Source organism: Silene latifolia, chromosome 2 (genome assembly GCF_048544455.1).
Source record: "Silene latifolia isolate original U9 population chromosome 2, ASM4854445v1, whole genome shotgun sequence".
In the NCBI taxonomy this organism is placed as follows: domain Eukaryota; kingdom Viridiplantae; phylum Streptophyta; class Magnoliopsida; order Caryophyllales; family Caryophyllaceae; genus Silene; species Silene latifolia.
In genome coordinates, this window is record NC_133527.1 from 28,165,588 (window position 1) to 28,175,649 (window position 10,062).

At 37.7% G+C, this 10,062-nt stretch overlaps 1 long non-coding RNA gene across 2 annotated transcripts; it reads right to left on the reverse strand.

The window, feature by feature from the left end:
• Window positions 1-786: 786 nt before the first annotated feature.
• Window positions 787-9,345, reverse strand: LOC141629050 (uncharacterized). Of its 2 annotated transcripts, XR_012537216.1 has the most exons (4): window positions 9,130-9,345; window positions 8,924-9,032; window positions 2,837-2,945; window positions 787-1,054 (listed from the first exon to the last, which is right to left on the reverse strand). It is a non-coding gene; the product is annotated as an uncharacterized LOC141629050 (long non-coding RNA). The 2 variants fall into 2 exon arrangements; XR_012537217.1 differs by lacking the exons at window positions 8,924-9,032; window positions 9,130-9,345 and adding an exon at window positions 3,043-3,199.
• Between the last annotated feature and the right edge of the window lie 717 nt (window positions 9,346-10,062).

Below are 10,062 nucleotides of genomic sequence, written 5' to 3' on the forward strand. Positions count from 1 at the left end.
CTTAACTAAGGCTTGTCGTCACGTGACGCGACCTAAATTTGCTTTAATGTTACAGGTGATGAGGCTTCTACTTCTGGGAGGACTCCCATGGAGATAGACGTTGCTGCTGTCGAGGAGGCTTTAGAGCATGCCTTCACCGCCGCGGTGATGGCTGCTGGAGACGAGGTCCATGAGGAGGAGGCTGTCGAGGAGGAGGAGGCCCCGAGACAGGCCAATGTTGGACGAGGAGGTCGTCAGCTGAGAGGAGTTCCTGCGTGGGCTGAGACCTGGGAGAGTAGGCACTTGCTGTGGGCTGCAGAGGGTCACCTGTCCTACAGGACGGTGAAGAGTTTGGTAAATAGGAACTCACTACTCATCACCCATCTTCTTTCATTCATTTGTTCATATCTCTCCCTATTTTCATTCAAAACTAAAGATAACTTTTGTTTCAAATCATAATAGGAGGCCGAGAACATTAGGTCGTTCTCGGGCTACACGACAGCGATGGAGTACTACGAGCAGCTGTCGGCGGAGGAGCGCGCCATGATCGAGCGCGGAGCGTTCGGTTCTTTGGTGCAGGCCTGCAGGGGTATCGCGAAGAGGAAGCTGCGAGCTAACCTTAGCCTGGTCCGCGCTTTCTTGGACCGATTCTGGGATACGACTTCCACGTTTCACATGCCTTTTGGTGAGGTGGGAGTCACTCTGTATGACACCCTTAAATCTAGCCTTAATTATATACGTAAATTCTACAGAAAAACTGGTAGGATATGTTTGTAAATGGTTCAACTAGTCCAAAAAACCTGCAATTTCAAAAATTTTTCTAACTAAACCATTCACAACCAATTCCAACTCAAGAAGAGTATCATAACCCTGCAACAGCTGATAAACTAACTTACATATATAACTAAAGACGCGGGAATATATGGATACAAACCAAAAATAAAAAGGGAGACATATGTCCCTTCAAATTATATACAAACCAAAAGTGTAAAAGGTTGACTAATAAAATAGCCAAAACTAGGTCCAAGGTTCCTTGCTCACTAGCCGTCTGTGACCCCAACTAAGCATCAACAACCTGTCAATCGCATTTTATACAAACACGAAAGCCACAATTCAGTGAGGAGTAACTTCGAGTCCTCCCAGCCACGAATCGTCAAAATTAATGTAACATGTAGTGTAACATGTAAACAATTTGATAAACCATTTACTTATCATGTATTCTAACAAATGACCCCTAAACTGACCCAACTAACTATCATGTGAATCATATAACAAATTGTAATCCAAACTCTATCAACCATAGCCGGCTTGCATCTCACCTTCTATGATTCATAGAATCATCAAACAAGAAAGGGCAATATATCAAAGACAGGCATAAGTGCTTAGCACCGTCAATAGTACTTTGTAACTCAAGTCTATACCACGAGGTAGGGAAGGTAATCGAACCGGTATCTTGGCTCAGCGGTTACTATTAAGAAAACATGGCCAAGAGACAACACAACCCTAGCCTAAAATCATGAGACCTAGACATGCGGATACACACCACCGCACCCAAGACTCACAACTTTTTTTAAAACAAAGTGAAGTGAGTACCCTAAGGACACCACCGAAGGGTCGGCTAGTACTTAAGCTGACCCCATACTATCAAAATAAGTACCTGAGGTCATGCCCCAACTTGGATAAACATCCACTAGTCAGGAACACAAAGGCTATCAAGCAGTGAACATATACTCGTCAAAGACTATAAAGACCTATCTATGATGAAGGCCGAAATACTCACCTAGGACCTAGTCACAGCTAGTCCCAGCTTGAATATTTTAGCCCACACCACACAAAACTCACCACACAAGTCAAGTAAGACACCCACTTAACCTTAAGAGGGCAAAAAGTCCTACTTACCAACATAAAATCTAATATTCTATCATGTGAAAGGCTATATAAATGTCTATTTACAACATACAATCCCAACAGTTCCTCAATAAGTATTCAATACTAATTTCCAATCCTAGCAATTATAACAATATAAAAGGCTTTAGGGGAAACTAGGGCCATTTCTACAAAATAAGAAGCTATTAAAATTTCAACTAACTAAATAAGAAGCTACTTAAATTCAATTAACTACACATGTGAAATAGAGATATAATAAATGGCCTAAAACAAGAAAAGACCGATTATCTAATTCATTCAACCGAATTTTTACCCGCAACCCCAGCCCTGCGACAGGTACGGGTCAAATTGCGGCTGACCAATCACTCAATTAACTGACATCGCATCAGTCAAAGGGACTAAGGCTCAGTTTTCGGCACAATCAACAAAACATTACAATTATAGCTATAAAATTCATTTTGAGCCTATTAATTACAAATTTCCTTTTGTAAACTACCCTAACATGTGATAACTATTAATATAAGCACAATTTTTCCATTAACATAATTTTTGTTACTAGTATACTTCAATTCAAATTACTACTCTTTTTGTTACTTATACTATTCTAATATTAATTAACCCGAAATGACCAATATTGTACGAAAAACCGCAAAACAAGCACGGACCAACCCGGGCCAACCCCAAGACCGGGGGGGCCGTGGGCCTGCCGGCTGCTTCTGCCGGGCCCCATTGGCGCACCATTTTTCTCTCTTTTTTTTTTTTTTCATTTTTATACATTATAAGACCGTCTGGAAATTAATTAATCGTCCCCAATTCAACTTTGATAATTTAAACTACCAAAAGGCACAAATTAAGCTTGCATGCAACTAAGTTTAACATGTGAAAATTACTACCCAAACAAAAATTCACCAAACATACAAAAATCAAAAACATGTGACGATCTTTCGTCGAGTAACTCGAAATATGTTACCTTAAGCTAGAAAATGAGCAATTAGCACCTTGAAAACCCAAACCCTAACGACACTAGCCGCTATCCTCTACAATATACGAGTCCCCGAACTCGTCTTCCAATCCTTCACCTAAATAAACAATTAAAACACAATAATTAATCAAAAATACCGAATTTCCGAAAATTGGTCTTAAAATAACTTAATGAAAATTGAAATTAGAACATACTAAGTCGTAGATCTCGGCGAGGGGATTCCGGAAAGGTAAATTTCGTGAAAAACGGACAAGAAACGAAGGAGATATGGTGAATTTGAGCTTGATTTTACCAAAAATGGTGTTTTGGTCTTTGTGAGATGATGGAGATAGGAGAAACCAGAAAAAAAGAAAGAAAAGGAAGGGGAAGCCGTGTAAGAAGAAAAGAAAGGAGGAAAAAGGAAGTGCGGGATTTTTAGTCGGGATTTTTACGAGTCGGTTTTGACTCGTTTCAATAATAATTAAATCCGTAAGTCAAACGCAAATTCCGTCAAGTCCAAAGTCTTTAAACACGAGATTACAATAAAATTGAGTATTCATACGACCCATTTTCAAATTCGTTTACCCAACGTTCAAACGAACTGTCATTCTCCCCCCGATGCGCCCTTATTTCGAAATAAAAGATTTTACACGGTTTAAACTATTTTTAAACATTTCAAAACTATCAAAATATAATAAAATTATATTTCTTTGACTTATTTTTACTTTAAATACATTATTGTCAAATTTTACTTGATTAATTAATTATTTTCGAAATATATTAACGGTCCGAAATTTACGGGGCGTTACAATCACCCCTCCTTTCAAAAAGTTTCGCCCTCGAAACTTAGAAGGAGAAATTATAGTTATAAGAAAATATAGGTATCTTTTCAATGAAACGGTGATACTCTTGTTCATCAGACAAGAACATCCATATTCATATCAAGATATAAAAATATTTCTACACCAATAAATGAGAAAATCCATTATTGGGACGTCTCCAACAACGAGATTTAACATTCACTAATGTTAAAGCCATTGAAAATCATAAAAGCATTTTCAAACTTTTAGTTTAAAATTCTATAGTAAGAATACTATCTTTACTAATTATGATTATACAAGGCTTAGTAACTCGGAAAAAAAAGTAAGAAAAGGAATACCTTATGGAAATAAATCAAAATTTCATTTTCAAATCTTTAAAAATAGGTTAGGTTTGCAGAAGTAACATAAACTTTTATGAATGAATCAAAACTGGTGGCTTGAAAATTTAGAAGTTGTACAACATGGAAAATAACCTAGATAGCATATAAAACAAAGTATATTAAGATGATTCAACCTTAACTAATCAAAAAGAGCTATGATGAATTTTATGGGGTAAGAATTGAAGTCATAATTACAAGGATGTCAACGATAGAGTTTCATAGGTTACCAACATCAAACTTACGAGAGGAGTATGATGATGTAAGGAAGAGAGATATGAGCGGTAACGCTCATGATCAAGGAAGAAGGGAGATTAGACACCAAGGAAACGCCGGACACTCATATCTCCAATAACAACATCACTCCCAAGAGTCTCCCCAATCGCTTATGTTACTTCTTCCTAACATATTCCCTGGAACAAGATATTTCACTATAAGTGTGATCTCTTCGCTCCAAATTCTCAAACATCCCGAAACAACTTTCACAAGCCTAAGGTCAAGACTTCCAACAAAGCTGTATTTGTATCTCACTAGTGTCAACTATGGGTTCCTCAAAAAGTAAACCTTCAATCAAGAGTCCCAATACCATGCTCTAAACTCCAAGAGAAGGTTCCTCAAATATTCCACAAGGTTCTCATTTCAAAACAAGGTAGTAACATACCAACCTCAAATTATGAAAAATCAATAGGATCTCAAGTTTCTCTATCCTTTTACTTATTAAGGATTGCCAAAAGCGGATCTACACTCAGCTACAATATCATCCCATCATCTCAAGTACTCAATGCGACCTCAAGGTCTATAAAACTATAGGATTAGCAAATTCTTCTCAATACTAAGTCTCTCTCAACTCAAGAACTCTCAAGAGCCAACTAATACCACATCACATCACCAATCCATTCTGGTCATCAACATCCCCAAGGTGTATTCTTTCAAATTTGATATCCTAAACTTACTTACCATCAAATTCTCAAGGTACAAGGTCATAATTGTAACAACACTTTATCACCTCAGAATTCCTAAAACCATAAATTGAAATTATGTTCCTTAGCCTAACAATTGGTGTCATCCATACCATTACCCTTTCTAGTTACCAAAACAAGTGCTAAAACCTCCCAATAATGTAGCTTACTCTCACTCTCATGCCATACCTCAAGTAGTAATCAATATCACTCACTAAAACTAACTAATAATCCCACCTTTAACATTTCTCACTAACTCCACAAACATGGTCAACAAGGTACCAACTATACTAAGGAGATAAGGAGTGATAGAGAAACGGTAAAACATTTCCGAAGGGTGCATGAATCCGATAAATTAGGAAACTAAGGAGTCGGTCCGTAAAGATAACGGTTGACATAAATAAGAGGTATTCAAGTTAAGAAGATACCTCGGGTAAGAAGAAGATAAGTAAAATTCGGCATAAAAAACAAGGTTCAACGAACGTTAGGGAGAAGGAAAGGAGAATAGAAGTGGCACAATGAAAGGGTTACCGCTTACCAAACACTCATCAAAGTTTATGATCGATATGATAAGGTTACATCACTAAGGTGCTCAACCAAGCCCCAACAGTCTACCAAATTATAAGACTAACAAGGACTCCACAATGGTAAGTATTCCTCAACTCAATTGATTCTAAGAGCCAAAATCAATTCACCACACAAATTCATTTGTTATCATCCATGTCCCAAAGTATCTCCTTTACAATTCTCGTCATTGAACTTCACTTACTATGTCATCTCCAAGTACCCTGGCTTGTTTACTCCATCATCTCACCACTTAATACTTCTAGTTTCCGATACCATAAATTGGAATCACATCCTTGAACTCACGAACTATATCGAACAACATTCCACCAAAATTCCCAACTTCAGATATGTTTTATAAGGTCAACAAGGGCTACTCTATACTAGATTTGGTCAACTTAAAAGGTTTAACAAACTAACTAATTCAAAAGTACAATACCAATCCATTAAGCAACATCAATGTCCTATTGTATTCCTTTCAAGGCCCACAAGGATTAGGGCTAACTATCATACCTTTAATTCTCCACAAGAAATATCGAGACTCTCAAATGGAGTAGCTTAGGTTCATTCCATCCTATGTTCTAAGTTAGTACCCATACTGAATCATCTATAACAAACAAGCTCTCTATAGACATAAATCCCAAGGTATTTTCTCAACTCACTAAACTCTCACATTAAGCACAACTAACAAGATTAACCAAAGGATCCCAAGTTATATTCTCCTATACCACTCAAACCTTAACCAATCAATTTCTCAACTCGTTCACGCCCTCCAAAGTTACATTCTCTCAAAACTGGGTTCTCTTGGACAAGGGAACTATCCTGCGGTATAAAAGGAACGTGTCCACATGGACTTTATTATAAGAAGAAGACGAACCTAAGATGAAACGGGAGAAAGAATTGAAAGGTAGTTACCTAGGCGAGATAAGAGGAATTTGAAAGACGAATGACCAACGAAAATGGAAGATTAAGGTAAGATACACTGAATACGAAAAGAAATATCAATAAAGTGGAAGCATTCTACATTTGGCATAACCAACCTTTAGTGGCACCAAAACTAATAACTAACAATCAACAAACCTAACAATTAGCAATCACAAACAGACTACCACATAAAATCTTAATTCTACCCATCCTACCCTTCTCTCAAGTTTATTATTTAAAGGTCAAATGATTCTAAGTGGGGTGCATAAACGTGCATCGGGAGCAATAGGCTCTGATACCAACTATGACACCCTTAAATCTAGCCTTAATTATATACGTAAATTCTACAGAAAAACTGGTAGGATATGTTTGTAAATGGTTCAACTAGTCCAAAAAACCTACAATTTCAAAAATTTTTCTAACTAAACCATTCACAACCAATTCCAACTCAAGAAGAGTGTCATAACCCTGCAACAGCTGATAAACTAACTTACATATATAACTAAAGACGCGGGAATATATGGATACAAACCAAAAATAAAAAGGGAGACATATGTCCCTTCAAATTATATACAAACCAAAAGTGTAAAAGGTTGACTAATAAAATAGCCAAAACTAGGTCCAAGGTTCCTTGCTCACTAGCCGTCTGTGACCCCAACTAAGCATCAACAACCTGTCAATCGCATTTTATACAAACACGAAAGCCACAATTCAGTGGGGAGTAACTTCGAGTCCTCCCAGCCACGAATCGTCAAAATTAATGTAACATGTAGTGTAACATGTAAAAAATTTGATAAACCATTTACTTATCATGTATTCTAACAAATGACCCCTAAACTGACCCAACTAACTATCATGTGAATCATATAACAAATTGTAATCCAAACTCTATCAACCATAGCCGGCTTGCATCTCACCTTCTATGATTCATAGAATCATCAAACAAGAAAGGGCAATATATCAAAGTCAGGCATAAGTTCTTAGCACCGTCAATAGTCACTTTGTAACTCAAGTCTATACCACGAGGTAGGGAAGGTAATCGAACCGGTATCTTGGCTCAGCGGTTACTATTAAGAAAACATGGCCAAGAGACAACACAACCCTAGCCTAAAATCACGAGACCTAGACATGCGGATACACACCACCGCACCCAAGACTCACAATCGTTTTTAAAACAAAGTGAAGTGAGTACCCTAAGGACACCACCGAAGGGTCGGCTAGTACTTAAGCTGACCCCATACTATCAAAATAAGTACCTGAGGTCATGCCCCAACTTGGATAAACATCCACTAGTCAGGAACACAAAGGCTATCAAGCAGTGAACATATACTCGTCAAAGACTATAAAGACCTATCTATGATGAAGGCCGAAATACTCACCTAGGACCTAGTCACAGCTAGTCCCAGCTTGAATATTTTAGCCCACACCACACAAAACTCACCACACAAGTCAAGTAAGACACCCACTTAACCTTAAGAGGGCAAAAAGTCCTACTTACCAACATAAAATCTAATATTCTATCATGTGAAAGGCTATATAAATGTCTATTTACAGCATACAATCCCAACAGTTCCTCAATAAGTATTCAATACTAATTTCCAATCCTAGCAATTATAACAATATAAAAGGCTTTAGGGGAAACTAGGGCCATTTCTACAAAATAAGAAGCTATTAAAATTTCAACTAACTAAATAAGAAGCTATTTAAATTCAATTAACTACACATGTGAAATAGAGATATAATAAATGGCCTAAAACAAGAAAAGGCCGATTATCTAATTCATTCAACCGAATTTTTACCCGCAACCCCAGCCCTGCGACAGGTACGGGTCAAATTGCGGCTGACCAATCACTCAATTAACTGACATCGCATCAGTCAAAGGGACTAAGGCTCAGTTTTCGGCACAATCAACAAAACATTACAATTATATCTATAAAATTCATTTTGAGCCTATTAATTACAAATTTCCTTTTGTAAACTACCCTAACATGTGATAACTATTAATATAAGCACAATTTTTCCATTAACATAATTTTTGTTACTAGTATACTTCAATTCAAATTACTACTCTTTTTGTTACTTATACTATTCTAATATTAATTAACCCGAAATGACCAATATTGTACGAAAAACCGCAAAACAAGCACGGACCAACCCGGGCCAACCCCAAGACCGGCCGGGGCTGCCGTGGGCCTGCCGGCTGCTACCGGGCCCGCTGGCGCACCATTTCTCCTCTTTTTTTTTTCATTTTTATACATTATAAGACCGTCTGAAAATTAATTAATTGTCCCCAATTCAACTTTGATAATTTAAACTACCAAAAGGCACAAATTAAGCTTGCATGCAACTAAGTTTAACATGTGAAAATTACTACCCAAACAAAAATTCACCAAACATACAAAAAACAAAAACATGTGACGATCTTTCGTCGAGTAACTCGAAATATGTTACCTTAAGCTAGAAAATGAGCAATTAGCACCTTGAAAACCCAAACCCTAACGACACTAGCCGCTATCCTCTACAATATACGAGCCCCCGAACTCGTCTTCCAATCCTTCACCTAAATAAACAATTAAAACACAATAATTAATCAAAAATACCGAATTTCCGAAAATTGGTCTTAAAATAACTTAATCAAAATTGAAATTAGAACATACTAAGTCGTAGATCTCGGCGAGGGGATTCCGGAAAGGTAAATTTCACGAAAAACGGACAAGAAACGAAGGAGATATGGTGAATTTGAGCTTGATTTTACCAAAAATGGTGTTTTGGTCTTTGTGAGATGATGGAGATAGGAGAAACCAGAAAAAAAGAAAGAAAAGGAAGGGGAAGCCGTGTAAGAGGAAAAGAAAGGAGGAAAAAGGAAGTGCGGGATTTTTAGTCGGGATTTTTACGAGTCGGTTTTGACTCGTTTCAATAATAATTAAATCCGTAAGTCAAACGCAAATTCCGTCAAGTCCAAAGTCTTTAAACACGAGATTACAATAAAATTGAGTATTCATACGACCCATTTTCAAATTCGTTTACCCAACGTTCAAACGAACTGTCATTCTCCCCCCGATACGCCCTTATTTCGAAATAAAAGATTTTACACGGTTTAAACTATTTTTAAACATTTCAAAACTATCAAAATAAATACTTTTCTTCAAAATATAATAAAATTATATTTCTTTGAATTATTTTTACTTTAAATACATTATTGTCAAATTTTACTTGATTAATTAATTATTTTCGAAATATATTAACGGTCCGAAATTTACGGGGCGTTACACTCTGGAGGACTACGGCATGATTTCTGGCCTGCCGTGTGGGACTGAGGCTGTGGAGTGGCCGGAGACTGCCATGAGGGTGGACTCGGCCGAGGCTAGGGGGTTGATCGGCTGGAACTTGTCGCTGAGGGGTCACAAGAGCGGGTTTGGTGCCCAGCTCCTAAGTTCGAGACTACTTTGCGGGAAAGATCCCGGCGCTGGTGACGATTGACGGGAGGGAGACGGCTCCTCCTCCCTGTACAGCTGAGCAGAGGGCTCGTTTGTGGCTCTGGTGGTTTCTGTCTTCGATTTACCTCGGAGACAAGGGCGAGAGGCTGTCGA